The 24,054-nt window shown below is 29.9% G+C and overlaps 1 protein-coding gene and 1 pseudogene across 1 annotated transcript in view; one reads left to right on the top strand and one right to left on the bottom strand.

The window, feature by feature from the left end:
• LOC132926105 (gamma-tubulin complex component 3 homolog) overlaps positions 1–23,118 on the bottom strand; it is a 73,827-nt pseudogene extending 50,709 nt beyond the window's left edge.
• LOC132929680 (AF4/FMR2 family member lilli-like) overlaps positions 1–24,054 on the top strand; it is a 63,937-nt gene that overhangs the window by 16,036 nt on the left and 23,847 nt on the right. The gene's annotated exons all lie outside the window — the stretch shown is intronic.

The raw sequence follows: 24,054 nt of genomic DNA, 5'->3' as shown, positions 1-24,054 counted from the left end.
AAGAAAAAATGGGTTGCACGGAGAATTTTCCACGTTTCAGGTTGTAAAAATAAGCAGGTTAAATACAGTGAAAAAACTTTGATCGCATAGTTCACACTGTGCTGTTTTTTTTACAGTCAAGAGAAAGCAATAAATTAGACTACTTTTTTACAAAAATAATTTTACGTCACGGCCAAAAGCATACTCGCTACGTACGATTAAAAGATTTTAGGTCGTCAATAAGTGTGATAATACTGTCCTGCGTACCTATATGTTTTCAAGCATTTTAAAGTGACCGAAATATTGTGTATCCTCTTAGATTTGGGTCGTATATCAGCCACTGTTGAGTGCAATTCTTGATTGAGGTCAAATGACCATATAGTCGGTCACATATCGCACATGTCTGTTCTACCCTAAGAACTTCTGGTGACTTCAACGTACAAACATGAATCACAAGTGTTGGAAAAAGTGCAGGGAAATTAAACGATTCTGAAAGAGGCCAGTTGTACGAATCACGCATAAATCACAGCTGAATAATACGCATATTATTATTATCGTGTGACCTTCGCCCTATTCATATTCAAGATTACAATGTCATGTCTTCCAAATTACATTATTATTATACTGTTGTACAATTGCTGTGCGTATTGCGCACATTTATACGATAATTATTACTTATTTATACCACAAGTTATTTTGAATGCATATCAAATAAAAGTCTTTTTCATATAGTAGTAAGTTGCGTGAAATGTTGATCACGATGAATTTTTCATGGTTTAATGGCGATTTTTATGATTGGGCGAAAAACACTCATAATTGTACGATTTGTACGTCTCTTTTTTATGGTTTTGTGATGACGGAGGAATGTATTAACATTTATTTTCCAATATGTTCTTGTTTTAACTATATACCTCTTGTTGTTATTATCAGTATTGTGTAATATATTTATCTGATATGACTGATAACAAGAAAGTTTTGTACTTATAAAAATATATTATTATTTCTGATGCTTTTTTTCTTTAATTACGTGCTTCTATGTAAAAGCAAAAAAATAAAAAAATAAACTAGTAGTTATTTTTATACCATCTTATGTCGGGTTTGTTTTCTTGAGGCTAGACTTCCTTTTTATAGCGTAATTTTTTTCGAACAGTTTTTTTTATTTATGATTCAACAGGCGCTTCCATTTAGACTGGTAATGGCCAAGTCAGGTGCCTGTAGGTCTAGTGGCACTCACATGGACACGTGCACACACTTGTGAACATATATACTTACGATCTACTTAGTAGCCTCGTTAACCCTATATATTATATATATGGCTTCATAAAGGTCACGTGTAACTAACCGGTAAACAGTGTGGTACCGAAAATTAATAGAACGAAGGATATGGTTGTGCAACGCGGGTGAATTGTTTTAACGGTGTTCTTACGTGTTCTAACTTATTGGTTATTACTTATTAGTTACTAAAACTATTATTAGACTAGTAAAATTACTTTTTTATGACTCAATTAGGTAAATTCATGTTTTTAATAATTTATTAGGGTAATTATAATTTATGTGCCTGATATCTATTAAGAAAACAATAAAAGTTTAGTATTAATTATTATTTATTTTGGAAATTCAAAAATGTTATTTTAGTTGTTAGTTCTGAAATCAAAATAGGTTTAATTGTTAAAATCACAAATAATAAAACGATATCCTCGAGTTAAAATTGTATGTATACATTGAGTAAATGTAAAAATAAAGGCAAGGTATAATATGTATTATACTGTAGTCTGCAGTTATATATGGGATTAGACCATATAGATGACGTATTTATAAACTTCAACTTCACTCTACAACCGTCATGAAACAAGTTTTCATTTTGCGCAACGATATAGTATAATGTTATTAAACTGCATGTTTATATTCGCCGAGACTTAAATACGCTAGTCAACGTAAAGTTGACTAGCGAAGCACCTTCGAATGAGTTATGTCACTATGTATACACGACCACAGTTTAAACGAATGTAGCTAACCGCGTAACGTGCTTGTACTTTTTTTTTAAAGTAATAAACCTCCATATAATAATAATTGCACAATTTAATTCCTATCAGAGTTCATAAAATACTCACCATTTCATACAACGCACGTGTTATTATATATATATTATACATACTTACACATGGACGCCGCGCTTCTACTTAACGTATATAATAAATTAATAACCTACATCAACGTATATATGAGCATCGCGTACGGCTATTGTCTAACCTACTAAATAATATGTTCTTTTTTTTTGCCGATGCATCTTGCGTGCGTTTGAAAGTCAAAACTCGTTGTTTAAAGAGTAGGAGGCTGTGTGGCCAACATCCATAATATGCGAAACATAATATATCCGCAACCGACGTGCGTGTACTGTATAGCACGGTTATCTACTATAGAGATAACTATGATATACACAAGTACGAATGTCAACGTCAGAATTGTATTATCGTTTATTGATTCATGTTGTATCCGACAGTGATTATATGAAATATTACATTAGCAATCGTCGGCTTAACTTGAAAACAATATTCTTTTTTTTCGATTTGATTTTTAATTAACTATTTTCAGTTAATTCTTATACGAGTAGCTATGTTCATTAAATTTACTCTGCTTTGAAAATTAGATTCAAAATTTAAAATCCACCGAAAATATATAATATTTTATTTTTAATAAGTATTAAACAATATCAATAAGTTTTTAAATAATTATTTCAATCATATACATAATATGTTATTTTTTGAGTTTTTAAAGCTAAAGACTGCCCCAATACTTATTTCTATTTGGACAATTGGGTAACCCATAATAACAAATCCTTTTAACCATGTATTCAACATTCGTATATGATAATTTAAGATTTAGCTATAGATTTATAAAAATAACTGGATGGCCCATTAAAAGGTACTAGTTATATTATATATATAGACGTATCATTGTTCAACTGCAGTATACGTAAGCAAATATATTTACATTTAAAGCCAGTTGCAGAGTCTCCTTCTACTAATTTATAAAAATAGTTTCCATCATAATTTATTAGTTTTCTTAAGTACTTTTATAGTAAATATCACTGATGCAGATTATTATCAGTTTCCATTGGATATTGCCATTAAATAATATAAATCGTTGTATTTTAATCATTGAATAACAGTTATAGTTATATTATTATAATGTATACTTTATTATATCTGATGAAAAATGATAACCTATTTAATTTTGTCGAGAGTTTGAATAGAAACAATTTTTAAAATGTTAATAATTATTTTAAAATAATGCGTAAATCAAATATATTGTAAGTAGAAAGGTGAAGGACGGTGCTAAAAAATTGTTACTGCTCGTACAAGGGTGCCAGTCATGCTAAACTTAGATCACTGGTTATTCGTTAATTATTAACATAATTGAATAAAAAAATTTTAAAACTAAGAAGTTTTGTATGCTATACCTAATAGAAATTGAAATTTAATAAATAAAATATATTATTTTCCGCAACCGGTGTTTGCTTTAACGCATCATCTTGCAGATAAATCACTTACGATTACCAACGATATAATATACTATAGTAACATGTATATAGTATATAGGTACTTGTCTGTATACGATAACGTATCTTTAACCTATTCATTGATTTCTGGCTGGTATAAAAATATAAATATATCTACACGATTTGAATTGTAGTGGGCGTCTTTTAATTACACTGAAAAAATGAAAGTATATCTATCGAATTTATTTAATTAACTCATCAATTTATATGATTTTGAGTTCTTCTAACTACCAAAATACTGATTGCGAATTCATTTCAATATAATACTCATTTATAGGACCAACAATCCAATAAACTATCAAAGTTTACCCCTTAGCATCTTTCGTGATAGGTAATATTATATATATATATATATATATTATTAACCAGAAAACTGGCTAATGATCTATAATAAATAATAATATCGTGGAAATTATATTCTATGCGTGTTTTTATTACACCATATAAATATCGTTATTATAATATGATCTTTACCATAAAATAATCGACATTGCATCAGATAGACAATAATAAAGAGAATACGACCTTTTCTATAATAGCTGTTCTCTGCATAATATATATATTGAATAATCATATAATTATTAAATGTTTCAAAAAATAAAATAGTTTATTGAACAGGGTGTTTCAAAAGTCTTCATCCGATTACAAATTTATATAGTTCGGCAATCGTTAGCCGCAGGTAAATTACCTAAATACTAATCGAAAAATAAACTTGGTTATCTAACTTTTCATTAGTATATGGGTCGTTTACTAGTGGCTAACGTTTGCCGAGATACATACATTTGTAATTAGATGAAGACTTTTGATACACTCTGTATATAAAAATAAAACGTATATGAAATAGGTTCGTAACTAATTATAAAGTATTGTTGGGTATTAATGTTTTTTTTTTTACCTAAAATCGAACTCTTTTGAAAATTGGTAAAAGCAGATAATTATTGAGAACCACTGATTAAAAGTGACGGGTATGTTATTATATCCGGAGGCAATTTGACTGACCTAGCTATTATCACTTCGGCTAGATGTCTGGATATATTTACGCGTGGGAGATGCGTATATGCAATAGATAATACCTTATCAATTATATGAACCCAACCCATCTTAATACCAACGGTGGCTACAGCTGTCCATTCGTAATTATATCAACAACCGAAATGGCGGTCATTTTACGCGCGCAGGCACAAACCGGACCGCCGCCGTGAAAGTGGATCAAGGGCAACACTGCCGGTACAGTATAATACGTCGATCGCTCGTCTCATCGCGTTCGTCTGTTCCGTTTCAATTTTGAAATTTTGCCGACCCACGTCGGAGAGGCCACTCGGGTCGTATTATTCAACGTAAAGAATAAAAAAAAACAGCTATGAAAAGCGCAAATTACTTATGTTTAAAAATTGTTTGTTTGGCTGTAACATTCATATAATACCGACTGCTACAGCTGTATTTATTAAACACAAACTTATGTGGGGAGAGAAAACAAATTGCACCCACCTCAGAGACATTCCAACAATCTTGTATAGTATAGCCACATTTTTTATATTTAGACAAGAAATATTCTTATATTCTCCAAATTAAACATATAGTCACCTAGGTGATATAATCCATGCATGGTATTTAAATTTTGTGTCCCACGTTACCTTGATCTTACGCCTTAAACGAAAGTCGTATCATCGATTCATGATTGATTAATAACAATATTATACTCTTGTTGTCTGCGCCCAATTATGTTTGTTTTGTTGACTTGTTTTTTTTAAGGGGGGTAGGTGGTCAAATTTATTCAAATATTTAGAAAAATAATTTATTTAGAATGATTCATGTATTTAGATTGTTTGAATCGATTTTACCCCGCACTGCAGACAACTTTCATCGCCTATCCATCTCGTGCCGCAAAAACTCGTCACGTCCATACACATCCGTATTGTAATAGGTTCTGAAACATTTTAATGATCACCAACGGTCTCTTTACAATATTATTATACATCTTCCGGTCATATTTTTCGGACGGACCTCTTCTCAACCGGCTAGCCGCCCCGACGCCACGCCACTGTGCCCGTCCGGATGAGTTTCGTAACATCGCGGGCGACGGTGGCACACTTTCTATACACATACACATGCACATACACGCACACACGCAATATGATATCCCTATCCTTACGGCTTACACGACGTTTTCAATACGTATTCCATAGTGGTGTCATATTGTTATCTGTTTAAAAATTAGTATTGCTATCTACATCAAAAATGTTATAACTAAATAAATGTAACGATCGACATTTTACCATATATCTTCAATAAGTTGTCGGTACATTCTGAATTACCGAGGGTTTGATATTTTATCAGTTCTTTCCTCGGTATATCTTGTAGATATTTTAAATATTTAATAGTGTATATAATGTACATATAGAATATGAGATTAATAGACTTAAATAGATTGATCCTGCAGCAATGTACAATTTTTATATTTTTCTATACGCAAACATTATCATTACCGCTATCCGTTATACACCATCGCTATGACTTTGGTGATTGTAGACTTGTAGTATAGGCATATCTTCCATGTATATCTCCTACCTCATATCCAAGGGTTTAATCTATTTTAGTCCTACTATGATGAAAATATGATAAAAATTCACGAATTTCTGTGACCAATACTTCCCAATTGATATCTACGCCATTTTCCCGTATAACTGTTTGCGGTTGGACGCGATCGCAAGGGTTATTGTCTTTTATAATTTATTAATACATAACATTAATGTGTAAAGTGTGGTTTCACATGAATATATTCATAGTATATCAATATGAACTACAACTCTAAGTACGCCATATTGTATTTTGTCACAAATTTTGATATTTAATGGTTTTTAGATGTAAAATGTCGACCAATATATCATGATCAAATCCACGAGCGTGGTAAAGCCTAATTGATGCAAATAAACAAGTCAATTTTCTCAATAAAAAAAATATAGCCTTATAATTAGTTATGGGCTTACCGCGAGGAAAAACACTTTTGAGTAACATTAAAAACGTATTAGTTGGCTGACTGCAATAGCTGCTGCGTAAAATACAATGGTAAAACGATTACCTAATGTTATTTATTATTGTTCCAATACACGATATTTCATTGTATTTCTTAACCACCAACAATATATAATGTATTATTGTGTTGAGGATTAGTCGTGTACTCGTGTTAAAGCAGACTCGTCGGTTTTTGACAAAATAATTATTAGCCCTCGAGGATAAATGTTCTAACTTACGTCCGTGTTCTATTAATTTTTTTTCCCTGACATGTATAATATATTATAATGTATAGGTTCTTATATTATACTTATAATGATGGTGTTGTATAATATTTGGAACTCGGCCACATATAATGACAATATTCTGGAAACCGTCCATCCCTGGTTTCCGTTATACATGCATTTGTGAACGAATTTTGTTCACTAATAATTTATCTCCTTTTCGTCAAAACTAATAAAAAATGTATAATCGTCTCCCACCTACTTCAGTCGCGCATTAGAATTCTACGACAAAATACACATTTGTTACGTGTAATGATGTGCAATAGACTTAGATGTATATTTAGCATCCAATTTCAACGATCAAGTTGCGACTTTATGTAATATATAATACGCTTGCATACATTTATCTCGGATAGAGCTGCAACTTGCAAGTATTGAATACACCTACTACCTACACATGCACAAATATACGAGGAATGAAAAAAAAAATGATCAATAAAATCTATTAGTGGGTACATATTTCATAATTTAAAAAAAACTGATTGATTTACGTCTTGAATGGTTTCAATATTGTGTAGAAAATACGCCCGTCAGCGATTTCCTACTTATTTAGCGCAATAAACTGTGCAATTTATGTGACAAGTTATTCGGAAATAATTATGTGCTTATATTACGATACCTTATTGTTGTGTGATTGTGTGAAATATTGAGTATAATATATATATATTTATATATTATATATTTTTAATAAGAAGGTAGTAAAATCTAAACTATATAATCTATTTTAATCTCGTTTATTTTTTATATCTTATAATGTACAACCTGCATATGACTAGATTAAGAATTCAATTATATACACTTTTATGCGGTAGCTAAATGAGTAGGTCGATGTACTCTAACTTTGACTTTTTTCACGTTTTGAGAGTTGCAAAAATAATTTTATGGCTACCGAAAAAAAACCACCTGACATCTGGTTAATTTCCCAGCGCAACGACCTGTGTTGTAAAAGTAAAAAAAAATAAAATGAAAAAAACGAAGCCACTGTATGGCCAATTACAAACATATTTACAACGGTGGAAAGTAAAATATAAAAAAAAATAATTTTAAATGGTTATAATGATATAACTTTGTCCGAGAAAAATTTGCTTTCATTTCATTATTCGCATATTTGTGAAATTGTCTGCATTAACACGTATATGCAACGTTTACTAGGTTTTTTCTCAAAATATCTATGAATGCGTTTGGTGTCTCGGACATTTCGACGGGTTTCCGCACGATATTTCGTAACCGACGTCCGTGCGTTTACCCATACATATTGTCATGTTATACGCGTCGATACGTGGTTGTTATATATATTATATAAATATATATATGATGTAGGCAAACAGTTTAAACCGTGCAACGATCGACGAGAACAATCGTTCGATATCGTCGACGGACGGGCTGTTGTACACGCTAGTGCGTGTGAACACGATCATATATAATATTATAATAGACGTTACGTTGTCGCGTCTCTGACACCGCGGCTAAAGATAATATTTCGCGGGTAAACCGTACATAGTATATGCAATGTAGATAGTACGTTTAAGAGATATATACCTTCACACTTCATCGTTTCGTAATATAGTTGAGATATATACGACTTGTTTAAGTAACGTGTTAAAACACAACGACACGATGAAGCGCGAAGACCTCCTAAGTAGCTACCTATAGGTGTTATTGTGTATATAGATATGGGATCTTATTGTAATAATGATTTCGTCGACGACCGCAGCGGTTAGGTATTTAATGTGTGACTTATAATGTTATAATATTATTGTCGCGAGCGAAGAACATCATTCTTCTGCTGACGTTGCCGACGTATACCTTTTGTACGGTTCCCATCTCTTTAGGTTAGTACGTATATGTATATTTTATATATTTGTGTGTGTGTGTGTGTGTGTGTTCGTGTACTTAACGCATCGTTGATCGTGGTCGAAGTGTCATATTGAAACTTATTTGTGTTTATAACGCTGCTGCTGCCAGCGCCGGCGTCGGCGTGTTGTAACAGTGGTTTGAGCGAAGAGCAACGAACTCTAGGCGTTTGAGACGTGAAAAACAAAAACGCAAAAAGTGCCCACTGCGCGTATTTCACAACGTGTATAATACACATGTTATAATATGGTTATGGTATAATAATATTAATAATATTCGTCCAGTGGACGCGAGAGGAGAAAAGGGCGACGTAATAATAACACGGAGAGGACGCGAAAAATATTATTTGAACGACAGGAAAAAATCCACCAGTACACTGTACATATACGCGCGACGCTTGTGTAGCAGTTATATTTTTCGTAACGTCCGAATAATATTTGTATGAATTATAACGATAGAATAGTAATAATAATAATTATTGTGTGATTGCGGGGCGATGCGGCCGAATGCGACTGTGTCAAAAATTAACGGACCGGACTAATTTAATTGTCGTGTCGATGACAATGCAGTCACGACGTCGAAGAATGATAGTAACAATAATAATAATAATAATTATTATTATTGTTATATTACATGAATAATTTAATAATATTATAATAATGTATGTGCGTGCGTTCGTTCTACGATGGTGGGTCCTTTAACACGATCACGAATTCTCGCGCGGCATGACAGAGAATCGCGCGCGCGAATATGTACGGTACAGGTACACGACCGAAATATAAATCGCCTGAATCTGCGCTGCTGCCCTGCCGCCGCTACATTGGTCGACGGCCGTATTTTGTACCTAAATACCTACTCTTTCAGAATGTATATTATTATTATTTATTATTATCATTATCATTATTACGACGGTCGTATGTTACGTCATCAGGTCACACGATTGTATATTATACTTCCCATATAATAGTGGTCGTCACAGTAAATAACAATCGTATTGTAACATTATATAGATGAAACACGTTCGTTTTTGTTAAAAAGAGCGTGTTGCGACTTGCGAACAAGATCAAACAACCGTATGAAAACAATAATACCATGAGTAGCATTCTGAAGTTTGAAAAATATTTAGAATACTTTTCAAAAGTAGTTATTATCCCAAGAAAACAAATATTTCTAAAGATCTGTTTTTTTTTTTTTTATCACTACTTGTTCGACTGCGTATCATGATCGTCATCAGCGCACCAAAAATTATATTTGGCTAAATGTAGGTATAATGTTTATTGTTAATTTTTTTTTTGAAACAATAATAATATTATCTGGACAATCTAATATAGAAATTATATAATTATATAATTAATAATTAGATACCGACTAGCAATTATCTACACTATAAATTCTATAGTATTATTATGCAAATTACAATAATCATGTTCCAAAACATTCAAATATAACTATTTTCAATGATGTTAAAAGCATTTTACTGAAAATACTATGTATGATAAAAACTTTAAGGAGACTTGCGTTTACATAATCGATTGTGACTGTCAGTCAACAAATCCATTATGATAAACGCTATTTTTTCAACGAGCTTTTTCTGCGTTACACTTAGTTTTCCTACAACATATTCTGCGTATTGTGATTTTGTTTTTAAATTTAAAATTCCTTTTGCGATGTTTTTTGTTTATCTTGAGTACACAACATTGAATTCCGCTATTGGTGCGTATTATTATAAATTTATACGACGTAAAATACTGTTAGTAAGTAGATAACGATAAAAATGGAAAATTTGAAAATAAATATTTTTATTATCTGCAGCCAAAATACCGTACAAGCCGAAGGCGAATGATAAACGAGAAATTAAAAATGCGCAATTTATGCTCCGGCTGCAAATTGTTATTTATGATGGCATTTGGTATATTTCAACGTAAAAATTCGCATCTGGGGCGCGTCTGGCCAGTTATTTTCATTTTTGTTTTTCTGCAATGTCGTAATCGTTATTTTAGATCATTGCGATTTGCCAATCATTAATAAATTCCTTTAAGCTTTTAACGATAGCTCGGTCTTATAATATTATTACGTCGTTATAATGAAGACGCCACGCTGCCTTGTTATGTACATCTTCGCGAATATAGTATTGTATATATAATACTATAATGTATGGTTTACTATGCATAATACATATATGTTTATCGACTCAACGAATTGCGTTAAGTATAAAACTTTTTTATATACAATATGCGCATTATCGTCTGCTTATAATCGAACCGCGCGTTCAATCCTTTTTGCACGTATAGATGTCGAATTCGATGTATAAGACTTAATTATACATAATTTCGTATTATGTTCCCGAGTATAATAATAACGGCGGTATACTTGAATAATATGAATACAATGAATATATATACATATATAATATGTATTATGTTAAGTAGTTGAATGTGAAAATGTTATAGTTGTGTCACGGAATCGTACCTATATGCACTGAACACAGATTTTTCTACTCGGCTCAGATTGATTTAAAATTAACGTTATAGTCTGCAGATCAATGTGAGTTAATATCGACTTGATCTATTTACTTATATTCTTTGTATACTGTATAAACTATAAATATTTAATGCTATTTACAACACAAAAACTATCGCGTTTCTTTTATTTTGAGCTTGACTTAACCCTTTTTATAAATAAGTCTCAGTCACAATATACAAAAAGTATATAATATTATATTTACTTATACATACATTTATACAGTGCAATTCATAGAGCATGCTTACCCCCATTTTTTCTATAATAATGTATTTATTCAAAGCTCACACAAAAGTTATAGACCAATATAAGTCTAAATAGACTTTTCAACTCTGTCAAACCTTCTCGAAAGAGTTATGTTTTACGGAATAAAATAATTCTTAAAAATTATATTTCTTTATTAATTTGGATTCAAATTCTTCAATTTAACAATTCATCAACTATAAAGGATCTTCGAAATCTTGGTAAGCGTATTTGAAAACAAAAAAATTCACCACTACATCAATCTTTGATATACCTATCACAGGCATTTGATGAAGTATGGCACGTATGATTTATTTCAAAAATAAGAATCCTAAACCTACCAACATATTATCTTCATAATACACTCTTGTCATTTATTACCAATCGCAACTTCTAGGACAGGATTATAGGAACCGACATCTCACAAATACGACAAATAAAGGCGGATGTTCCTTAAGGAAAAGTTATAGGACTAACATAATTTAATATCTATTGCTTTGATATAGCATTACCATTTACCACAGCAATAATTACATAAAATAAAATCCTAGAACCCGCAATAAAGACCTTTTGCAGCAAAACTTTCAACACATTTTCTCGAAGGTTCTCAAAATGGAAACTCACGCTAAATTCCACTAAAAACGAAATAAAAATATTTACACATTAACACCAAGAACAGATATATAAATCTAATCTTAATACAAATTAACAACCAAGAAATTCGATAGAAAAAAAACAACCTAGTGAAATACTTAGGGCTACACCTTGAAAAAAAACTAAGTTGGAAAATACATATAAACAAAAAAATAAACAAGGGTAATGCTATACTAAATCATAAAATCCTATTACCATTGCTAAACCACAGCTCAACTCTACAGACGAAATTCTCCTTATTATTATACATGGTAATAATATGACAACTAATAACCTATGCATAATCAGTGTATAGGCAGTCGTATCTTGAACAAAAATTAAAAACTATTTAAAATATATTCTTAAGAATAGGACTTTAAGTCCCTTGGTTCATGTGAAATGAATAATTAAAAAATGACACAGGAATACCTCATCTGTTAATATGAATAATAATCCAATTCAAAATCTTCTATGAAAGGCTCAACAAAACAGAATGAACATTTTGCTTTAAAATTGGCAATATAACCACCAATCCAAGACTTAAAGCGTACGTACTATATAAAGTATCTTTTTATAACTTTCTTTTTTTTTTTTAATGTTTAATGTTTAACTTAGTTTAATTTAACTATTTATCAGCATTATTTACTACTGCGGTTTATTTGAAAATTGTAAAACTCGTCTTATTGTAAAAACATGAAATATGTTGAAACAAATAATATTGAATAATAAAAAAAAACAATTTATTCAAATTCTGACTGTGGTAATTTATAAGTACACTAAAAAATCATATTTTAAAACTTGATTTTTTTTTTTTGTAATACTTAAGGTTTGTTCCTGTTATAATACAAACTTTTGATTTTAAAATCAGAGCTCTCCATCTTCTTTTTTACTTTCAAACTATTTACTGAATAATTTTATTGAAAATATTAATCTAAGTACCAAACTACAAATTTGAATAAGTAGTTTCTCGGTTGTATCGGATCTAGTATTTATTATGCTTGAACCATTTTTAATAATTATTTATGTTGATAGCTTAATACTTAAACTAATCTAAATTAAATTGAAATGTTCAAAACACTATGTCCCCTTTATCTTCTAAATCTTTTACCACGTATCTATTATCCTTATAGTATACTAAATTAAATAACTCAAAAACTACTAGTTTGAATTTTGGTTCTGATAAGTCAAGATTTTCAGAAAAAATATGCGTTTAATAATGTATTAACAGTAGACAAAGATTGTTCTCATTTATAATACAGAAGTTTTTATCTCCACAGGGCTCTCCTTAGGTAGTACAAAACATTTCACGAATTTGAAAATAATGTATTTTTAAGTAAATTTAAAAATTCCAAAAATCAGATTTTGAATATTTGTTATATTGAAGAAAAAATAGGGGTGGAGTATGCTTGGAGAATCATTCTATATATTCGTTTGCGATATGCTACGTACTTATACTTTTCTGTTAACAGCGGCTTTGTCTCAATCCCGGTGGTTCACAGACAGTCATTTTTATAATCGTTTATTATTGGCGTATATATTTTATACATGTAACTATCTACATTTGAAATTTTTGTGTTAAAAATTTGTTTTTTAATTTATTAGAAGTCCTATCGATAATAACAATATTATAGCTGAAAATACGTAAATCAATAACGATAATAACAGTCGAGGTTCAAAAAAACAAGTTACATTGCGTTAAATGCGCGTTATAAAAAATGCAATAGGCGTGGATAGGTTATAGACGACGGCGATCAGTCAAAAATATTACCAAACTATACTCGATTATATACGTATATAATATGATTTTACAGTTATAATATTATTGTTGTTGTACGCATTATACATATTTCTATTGAAAATATTGATATCGCAGTGTATAAAATTCGTATTGGTTGATGATAGATGTACATCACGCTGCTGTTGTAAAAATAGTTGCCTGATGCTGATAAGTAAACATCTTATCGTTATTATAATTATTATATCATTATACTATGATATTATGTTATATTATTTCACACGTCTAACGGGAGCCGATTGCAATGAATAAAAGCACACTGCATATAGACGCATTATAAATCGAAATAAACAGGCGTATTGTAAAAGGTGTTTAAAGCGCGACTGTAGGTGCGTGCGATAAAGTTTGATTTCTCGGAATATGCGTACAATATTATTTTTGCGTCTAACGCTTGGAAAAAAAGGCGTTACAAAAAGTGATAAGAGTAATGTATCAATATTTTTATATTGTCGATAAAAACTTAAAAGATTTCATTCCTGTTTTTTTGCAATCGTTATAGTTTATTGTTTTTTCATTTCTTTATGGTATTTACGCGTTAAAAACTTGTTCACTATTTTTTAAACCCCACCTAAAATCTTGTACACGGCTCGTAACACTCGTAACCGCAGTCGCGTAGTTACTATTATTATTAATATTATTCACATTATTATTATTGTACAGTTGTCGTTCCGTATGGGAAACGTTACCGTTGTGAACAGTGTCGGGTCCACGGAATTCCATATAGGTGCACTAACTTCAATAAATATTAAATTTAATATTATACTTTTTTAATACTTTAATCGTTCGGTTGTGGTTTAAGCGAATAAAAACTCACAAATTATTTGGTCATATAATCACAATATATGGATTATAAAAATAATATAATGTCGCCGTTGTGTTACATAATGTTAATGATAATAATATCCTCATTGGGAGGCGATATCAGGGAATAATTGAATGAATTACCTCGTGCTTGCGTATTTACTGCACTGTTCCGGAACATTTTAGATTACTAATAGTTTTCTGCGTTTGAGGAGAATTTTTTTTAACTTTAAATTTTTGCATTTTACATTTTAATCTCATTGACCAATTTTTAAAATGTGCAAAAATCAAGTCTATTATTAACTATACAATATACATAGGAACACTTGCCACTTATAAAATACAAGTTAATTATAAATATATAAGTACGTGGACACAATTAAATAAATATAAAGTATAAAAAGATGTATTTTATTTTTTTCAGTAGCGCTTAAGACTAGTCGTGAGATTTTGATAAAAATTTAATCAATAATAATATATTATTCGAAATTATTATTGCGAAGTCGAGTATGAATATGCTTTTTTTTTAAAAAAATATTACGTACTGCATTATGTATGCGTGTGTATATTATTATTATTATTATTATTATTATGTATTCGCCCCCCCGTGAGTGTGGAGCAAGGTCGGTACAATGCGGTCCGGCATTTCGTGGTTTTGTCAAAGGCCACCCGTCGCGATCGCCACGATCTCAATTAACGTCAGTTCCATTGTGTACAGTGCCTGTACATGTGCGTTTGCATTTATTCCATTTTTTCTATTTTCAATACACACAAACAAACGCATTAATATAATTTTAATATCTTCATTTGTCCGCCTCGCGTGCGTCAATTATTCGATTATTTTATTTATTTTTTTTTAATCTGTTATTCCATTTTGCCACCCGGCTTTAAGAACACTTTACCGGCGGCGCAATAAATATATAATATGTCCATAAGAATCGCATAGCTCTGGAATGCGGTGATCGCATGATTGCTTTATTGTTTTCAAATTGTAGCTATATCTTCGCATTGTGTATTCGGTCAAAACAAGCGTGATTTTCCCTCCGAGAAGACTGGCGGACAAATTTGAAAATCGTTTTCAAACTGATGAGACCGGTTTCAGTGACCCTTATATTAAATATATTTTATGCGTATACATAGAAAACGTGGAATTCTTTTAAATTATGTTATATTATTAATAAATAGTGCATTTTAAAAGGAATTAGGCAATCAATTTGTCTTAAAAATAAAATAACCTAAACAAATTATTACGCACTGGACGGAGATGAGTGTATTCATTTTGTAATGACAATTATATTAAGTAAATACTTGGTAGGTAGTAGGCACCTAAATAATATTTTGATAGTCACGGAAAGCATTTACACTTGAGTACTCACAAGAAAGTATAATAATATTATATAAAGTTGATTCAAATTATTCCGCTAACCATTTCACTGGTTACTTAAATTAAAGATTTGAAAAATTATTTGAAAATAAAAACTCTTTTGGGTAATTATTAATACTTCATTATTTTATGTATTATGCACGTTGGTCGTAAGTCAAATTAATGAACATTTAAATAAAAATTGGATGTCCATTCTATAGTCAAAATATTTTTTATTTTTATTACTTATTATTATTGTGGAGTACAGGTTGTACTTATTTTTGTGAAAAAAAAATAACTATAATTTTCAAATATATTTGGTTTAAATTTTAGTGAACTCATCTTTACTAACCATCACGCTGTGCAGTTATTAATTTATTGTTCCCGTTTCACACGAATTATAGTATTTTGCCCGATCACCCGTATTATCAGGGTATACAAACAATTTTACAGTTCAGGATTAGTGGATTACTGTATTGGTAAACTACTATGCTATAATAATATATTGTAGGTTTGAACTTATTAGGTACATTATTATATGTGTGTTAATAAAATTAAACTATCTTAATTCTTAAGAAATACATTTTTAAATCTTTATCAAAAATATTTCAATTTAAATATTATGAAAAAATATACAGGAATTTAAGTTTTATCTCTTTAGTAGGTAATTACTATTTATAAATTCTCTCCTTTTTACCTAATACGCATAGTTATATAGTTTTGGTTTTAATGACAAACCACATATTAACCGTGTTAACTTAATGCTATGTTGTAAATCTTAATCTTAAGTATTTTTAAGTAAATTAGGTAATAAATTGAAATTATCTGATATTATATCAATAATAAAACATGTTCAACATAATAATTTATTATAATCTTAATAATTTGAAAAGTTCTCATACTAATGACTATTTATATACCTACCATTTATTCTGATTTTAACTAGGAATTAGTTTGAAGTTAGGTACAAATTTGATATACACGTAAAATAAAACCCAAAAATTAATACGTGTAGTATAAAAATCTATGCATAATCGTTTAAATAAAAAAAAGTATATTTTAACAAAAAAAAAAAAAAGTATTTTCAACAAAAGCTACTTGTGTATCTATCAATTTAGAAACCGTGTATAAAATTACTATGAAAAAAGATTTAAAACTATAATACAATTTAAATTAGTTCCAAATTAAAAAAATTGAACTCATTCATTTTATTAACGTATATTGATGAATTATCTATATTAATTTATTGGTGAGAATTTTAAGCAAAAAAATACTTGGATAATAAATTGTAATTCCTTTATAATAATGTATTGGTATATCGCGTGACGCGTATTATATTTTTATGCTGTAAATACAATTTATATTGATTTCATTCAATGTTGATATTCAAGTAATATTTTCATATTATTGTAAAATTATGGTATACAAATTAAAATAAAACGCTATTCGATCATTTGAGTGATTTAATAGAAAAAGGTATTGAGTTGTGTCGATTTGCACTGAGGTACAATGGCATATTATAATGCAAATAAATAATAATAATATAGAATATTATAACAAGCGCATACAGCAACTGCGCATGTAATAATACATACGGGTTCCGTTTAATAATACCAACTCAATGCACAGTGCACTAGTCTTATCTTAATCGTCTAATAAGGCAGTTGACCTCTATATAATGTACCACATTTAGTTTACTAATTGATTTTTTATTGTTCTGAAAAAATTGCTTTTTTACGGTAGTCCCTTTCAAATAATTAACCGAAAATAAATCTACTATCAAAAAAAAAAAATTAGTACCTATATATTATAGTATATTTATGTATCTTTTAGAACCGTCACTCATCCATATGAATAGTAGGCTAGGTGTACAGTATGGCCTGTATCTATTTACGCATAATTTTGTCTTAGAACATAATTTTAAATACCTAGTTTGGTTAATGAATGTGTGATTGAATCAATTTAAAACTTGTTGTGTAAGTGCAAGGTTTATAATATGATTTAATTAAGTATCTACCTATATATCAATCGTGAATTAAATTAGGTCATATTTTTACCATATAATATACATTTTTAGAAATTGCAAATCTATACTTTCTAATTTTAATCTATTATCTAAAGTGTTCTTATAAGTTATGCTCTTAATATGAATTTGTTTGCTAATATATTTTTCATAATTATAATATACTTGTTATTTTAGGGAAGTATATATATTTTTTTAAATAGTTAATAAAAATGATTGTTCCAAATAATGTATTATTTGTGTATTTTAAGCACACATTTTTTTATTCTTATTTTATTAAATCAACTAGTATGTTATCTGATTACCTTATAATACTTAAGTTGTATAATGTATAAAGTTAAATACATAAAGAATTGAAACATTATGTATGTATGTTTATAACATAAGTGAGTATATTTTGTTTAGTAGTACAAAACCAAAGTTTAATCGCGTTGACTTTGTTTTTTACCATAATCTGTTCAACAATAGGAATTTGAGATCAGTTTGAGTTTTAATTTCTTGTTCGGAGTTTAATTTAATACAAATAATTTAGCACAAGTACCATGACTAGTAACCTTGATAAAATATTGAATAATTTGTAGAACAAAATATTATGGTATTTCATTTTACAAACATTTATTGTAAACACAGTTTTTATTTTCATGAAAATGAATTATTTTTGAACTTGAGCTCAAGGATCTTTTGAAATAACTCATAGAAAATAATTAATCTTATACCTATACATTATAATAAATAATAATATATTAACAGCTTTTGTATCGTGTACTTAAAATTAAACATTTATTTTATGAATTGTTTATTTTAATGTCACGTATCTGTTGTATATTATTATAACTGATTTGCAAATTATTATTAATTTGTTGCTCTAAAAGAGAAAATCTAATTTCGGTGTTTAGCAAATCGATCGGGAAACGATGTGACAATTATTATTGTTATTATTATCGTATACTTGCATATAAATATAATAAAAACATATTATACGTATTATTATGAATATAGGTGGAAGAGGGTACAAATTGTTAGAACTAAATTATGAAAAACTGCACGAAATTGCGTTACGTTAGATGTTTTCTTGTCTGTCGAACGGCGGCATTGTTGTCGCCACACACCAGGTTCCTTTACGTATATGTAATAGTGTCCATAAAATAATAATGGTTCTAATAATAATAGCGACGAAACAATCGATATATGTGTATAGTGACAGTGAAAGTGAATCTTAAGAAAGACTTTTATGAACAATTTTTTGTAGTTTTCATATTTTCCGCTATGTTATATAATTTGCAATAATAATATTATGTATGTGTGTGTTGTACATACTAATATATTATTATGTTATTGATAGTATAATAACGATTTATACAATATTTTATTTTTAACAACAGCTAGTGAATAATAGTAGTCCCGTTTACGAAGGATTACAAAATTATGCACACCTAGGTCACGGCTTGCCATAACTGATTTTTTTCTCTTTCAATGCAGTTTACTTATAAAAATTGTTTTTATTTCGATCTAATAGGTTTCGTAATTATAATAATGATATCAAAATCGTCGTATTTCCGGTATTAAATGTATACACACTCGATCGATTGAACCTTTATATTGACTTCACCTACTTTGGGCTCATCGTGCCGCAACAAAGTTGACGATGGGAGTTTAATAAAGCATATTGTCATACCATAATACGACGCTTCTCCCTATCTGAGATGAGCCATGAGCATGAGTTAAATATATATATTATATACACATAACTACGTACTTTTTTTAAATGACTCGTCGCTTTCGGAAGTGGCAATCAACAAATTCCCTTTGTTCGCACTCTGCGCGATTAACATCTGCAACTAAATACTTATTGTTAAGTTGCTGTAGGAGGTACCCGGATAGACGGCAACAACGGCAGCGGCCTTGTCGAACGATTGGCAGAGTTGAAAAAAATAGTCTTTTATCGGTTCCAAACATAACGACACCGTGATAAGTGAAATCAATTTAGCCTGAATAAAGCACATGGGAGAAAGTAAATATATATACGAATACTATATATATCGTAGGTAAGGAAGTTGCGTTCTAAGTATCATTATTACTAATATCGTGTCAGTGACGACCATAGATATAATATTTTATGATTATACGTATAAAAATGTATTTACAAATGTTGCCCTTGTCCACATATATTTTTTTTTGTAAAAAATAACTGTCATCGAGTTGGTTCCGTACTTGTTTAATGTATATAGGCAGTATCTATACATTTACTATAATAAATAATTTGTAATTTATAAAAAAACAATCGCGTCCATAAATATTATATATAATAAATTATTAGTATGTACTTTATTTAATTTTGCGACATTTATACATGTATGTGTTAAGTTAAAGTATAGAAAAATCGAAATTCTTGACAAAATCAGAATCAAACGAAAATATAATCGGAAAGTTGGGATGATTGTGGATGTGTTTACTCAGGAGGCAGTGAATTTTCTGTGTTGTTCTACGTTGTTTATAAGTTTATAACCGGGATAGAGTTCTCGAATACGGGTGTCAACATCATACTGGGTCAGTAACAACCCACGTGGTCGATGATAAAGTCCTGTGTGTTGCTTTCCAAAACCCACAGGACGTCTTTGCTATTCACGTCCACGTGTGTTATCAGTCGACAATTTCTACTCTTTCGTACAATCATGAAGTTCTCTTCGAGAAAACTCTGCTTCGTGTCCTAGCTGTACTAGTGATACCGGCCCTTGATCCGGAAGTACAGAACTGACCCATAACCCACGCCTAAAAACACCATTTTGTACGGTTTCTTGTCTGAAAGCGTCCCATTTGTGATCGTGTTATTGTTATACTTATTTGATAGTGACTTGGAGTTCATGCGCTTCTGTAGGTCTATGGTCCGGACCCGAAAAATGTCTTGACTCGATAGGTACGTCTAAAGTCCAAAACGAACTCACATAATTGTAACACTTCTCTTTGTGTGTACATTCTGTGTAACTCATGTGAATGGTACTCCTCGTCTTAAATCATATAAAATTATAAAAAAAATAATTTAAATTTAAAAAATATACATAAGAGATATCAATACATTTAATTTGCTTATGACAAATTATTATAATATACCTATTTGATTTTGGTTTTTTAAATTTACTGAACAAAAAACACATGGTAACGGCGGTGTGTTCAATACTTTTCCGCATGCATATATTTATATATATTTTATATTAAACATAACGACAAAGTTAGGTCGTATTTTAGAGCGTGCTAAACTTGAAATGCCTTTCTTATAACGAGGGGCGGCCAGAAAGATTTCACCAGAACACACTTGAAATCTTGTATAAATTATATTTTTGGGTATAAACCGTTTTTCATTAATGAATTTTTCTTGTGTCTTGCTTGACGGCCACAATATATAGGGACCATTCAATATAAGTGGCATATTTTGGACGCTACTATTATCTGATTTAACCAATGAAAAGAGGCAAATTAACAAATGCAAACAGTAAAGTTTCATAATGCCTGGTGATGTTTTGTAAGACCTCTGAACACACGGAACATATTGCTGATACTGAATTCAAACAATATTTAGTTCGCTACGTTAACAACGGCTGTTTTAATTTATTTTAAGGTTTGATTTTTGATAAAATTAATTTATAATAAATTTGTATTTAACAATCTGACGTTTGTATTAAAACATAATATGGTACTTGTGAATTATCTCTAAATTATTTTCAAGATTGTTAAATTAAAATAATATTGATATTTAATAATGAAAATAGTAAAAGCATCAGTTTGAGCATTTTTATCGTTTTCAAATCAAATACAGGATCTCAAAGATTTTTTTTTTTTTATTTAAATTATTTAATAATTTTGAATTTGATATGTAGTACCTATGTACTTATATGTATAATAGTAAAACTTAAATTGGGATGTTTTTACCTTAAAAACGTTTAAAAATATAGTAAAAAGAATACATGAAGTGCGTAATCATAATATTTTTTATATATATATATGTGCGCGTAGTGTATTTTGTTGATGAGTATATAAAATATTTTTTTTATATAATTCGTTCAGGAAAGAAGTCTTGAAAGTTTCTAGTTTCCTAGGTATATACTATTATTTGAGTTAGAACCGTTCGAGAGAGGTCGAAACAAATACTTATAATAGTATACAAATTATGCCTTAAAATGTTCATATTTATATTTACCCACCTATCTATTATTATTCTTTAAATCGAGTTCATAGAAAAAAATTTGAGATAACAATTCATTGATAATTGAGTGACAACGCGAGTTCACTTATATTTCATTACAATAAAATAAAAACCACTCGAAATCATGACGTGTGCGTTGTGGATGTTTTAATATGATTAAGATATTAACAATTTCGATGTTTTTAGAATTTTGGCATCATACATTCGCAAGCGTATAATAAAACGAAAAAATATACCATTACAATGACACAATTTTATATTTATTGATAATAATATTATATAGTCTTATAGGCTGCAACCTCCATTAATCGAATACGACATATAATTCACAGCACATATATAATGTACAAACGTGAATGGTAAAGAATATTATTCATATGAAATATAATTACTTTGCAGCTCATTGAGATATATAACAAGAAAAATAAAAAATCGGTGCTCACTATCGTTGGAAATATTATAGGCGTGTGTGGTTTTCCTTTCGTCATAAATATCATATTTCGGCGCGATCGATCGGCTGTCATAATAATAATAATATCCAAACGATATAATATGTATATAACATAGCAGCCACCGACGACAAATTTCACGCGATTTTCCACGGTAAATACTCGTAAATTAATCGATGTCCAGCGATCTTGCTGAATTTGAAATCATAATTCGAAAAAAATTGACGATTATGTCTATTCTTGTGTTTGTCACGCTATTTTAAATACTCGTAAATTATAATGTGTAATACATTAAGTCGATTTATATGTGTGTTCGATCAGATGGACAGTTGTTATCTTTCGGCGGTTCCAATTTTTATCATACCTCACTTTGTCGTAATGACCATCAAATATAAGAGGAGTCATTTCGGAATGTGTTATGTCCGTCTTACAAACGTACAATATACCAAATTTTATGTCCAAAAAAATTCTCTTTATTGTTTTTTTTTAAAATTAGAGTGAATTTGCTTAAGTGAATATAATTATTATTAAACATTTTAGAGGTAAGATTATTATGTTAGGCATCTTGAGGGCTTATATTGGTATTTAAATTACAAAACAAGTTATGTGCATTTCTAATTTTAGAAATAATCAAATAAAATGGAATATTGTGAACTTAAAATTTGGTATGTTGTACGTTTGTAATACGGAGACAACACATGTGGGTGTGGCGTCTTTTTAACTTAAATGTGGATGACCTCTGGTCCTGATGGGGGTAAATATCGCTTCTAGTAATATAATGTACATGATCAAATAATGAGTTCGATTGTAAAGGTCGTCATCGTTATAATGACTGCAGATGCGCCACCTGTGATGTGTAATTTTGAATCGGCGGCAGCTAATGCGTCTCATTACGCCGTCAATTATTATTAGGATAGTCTGGTGTACTTAACATTTTTTTTTTAGGTTATGCAATTATAATACGTATAACTTGATGCGCACGCCATCGTATAGGATGCATAGTTATTATTATCTTTTCACCTTCCCAGTCTTTAACTATCTCTCTCTCTCGTCTTGAGGGTTCATTGGGTTCCGAACCGCATGCATTAGGTCATTACTGGATTATTTTCTAGAGAATATGTTTGCGCGCGTTCACAATGTCGTTAATTTAATTATCCGTCGTCCATGGGCTTTTATGTTGTTGTCGTTGTCGTCGTTGTTATGTTGTTGTATTGGTGTTTGTGTGTGTGTAGTGTACGCGACGAGGTCTTTTGGCTTCTATTCTGGGTACAATTTTTTACTTTTCGAAGGACTCATCTTATTTGTTTTGTGCACGCAAAATAGAAATAAAAATCAGGTCAA

This window comes from Rhopalosiphum padi, chromosome 1 (assembly GCF_020882245.1).
Source record: "Rhopalosiphum padi isolate XX-2018 chromosome 1, ASM2088224v1, whole genome shotgun sequence".
Taxonomy (NCBI): domain Eukaryota; kingdom Metazoa; phylum Arthropoda; class Insecta; order Hemiptera; family Aphididae; genus Rhopalosiphum; species Rhopalosiphum padi.
This window is presented reverse-complemented; position numbering and strand designations above follow the sequence as displayed.